We start from the raw sequence: 330 nt of genomic DNA, 5'->3' as shown, positions 1-330 counted from the left end.
AAATTAATAAAAAAAACAAAAATTATAATAAAATAAAGACAAAAGAAATAAAGGAAATGCTGCTTTCTCCTTTTGCTGCTGCAGCAGCAGCTGCTGCTGCAGCACGAGTTCGATGTGCTGCTGCTGCTGCAGCAGCAGCAACAGCAACAGCAGCAAGTGGTGCTGCAGCAGCAGCAGCAAGGATACACACCAGCTCAATAAATCTTTACCAGGCATCACAGCAGCAGCAGCAGCAGCAACAGCAGCCACAGCTAGCAGCACAGCAGCAGCAGCAGCAGCGGGAGCTGCAGCAGCTGCTGCAGCAGCTAGAGCAGCAGCAACCCAAGGAGC

Source organism: Eimeria mitis, genomic scaffold, assembly GCF_000499745.2.
Source record: "Eimeria mitis Houghton genomic scaffold, Emh_scaff5802, whole genome shotgun sequence".
NCBI lineage: Eukaryota > Apicomplexa > Conoidasida > Eucoccidiorida > Eimeriidae > Eimeria > Eimeria mitis.
Note: the sequence above shows the minus strand (reverse complement) of the source record.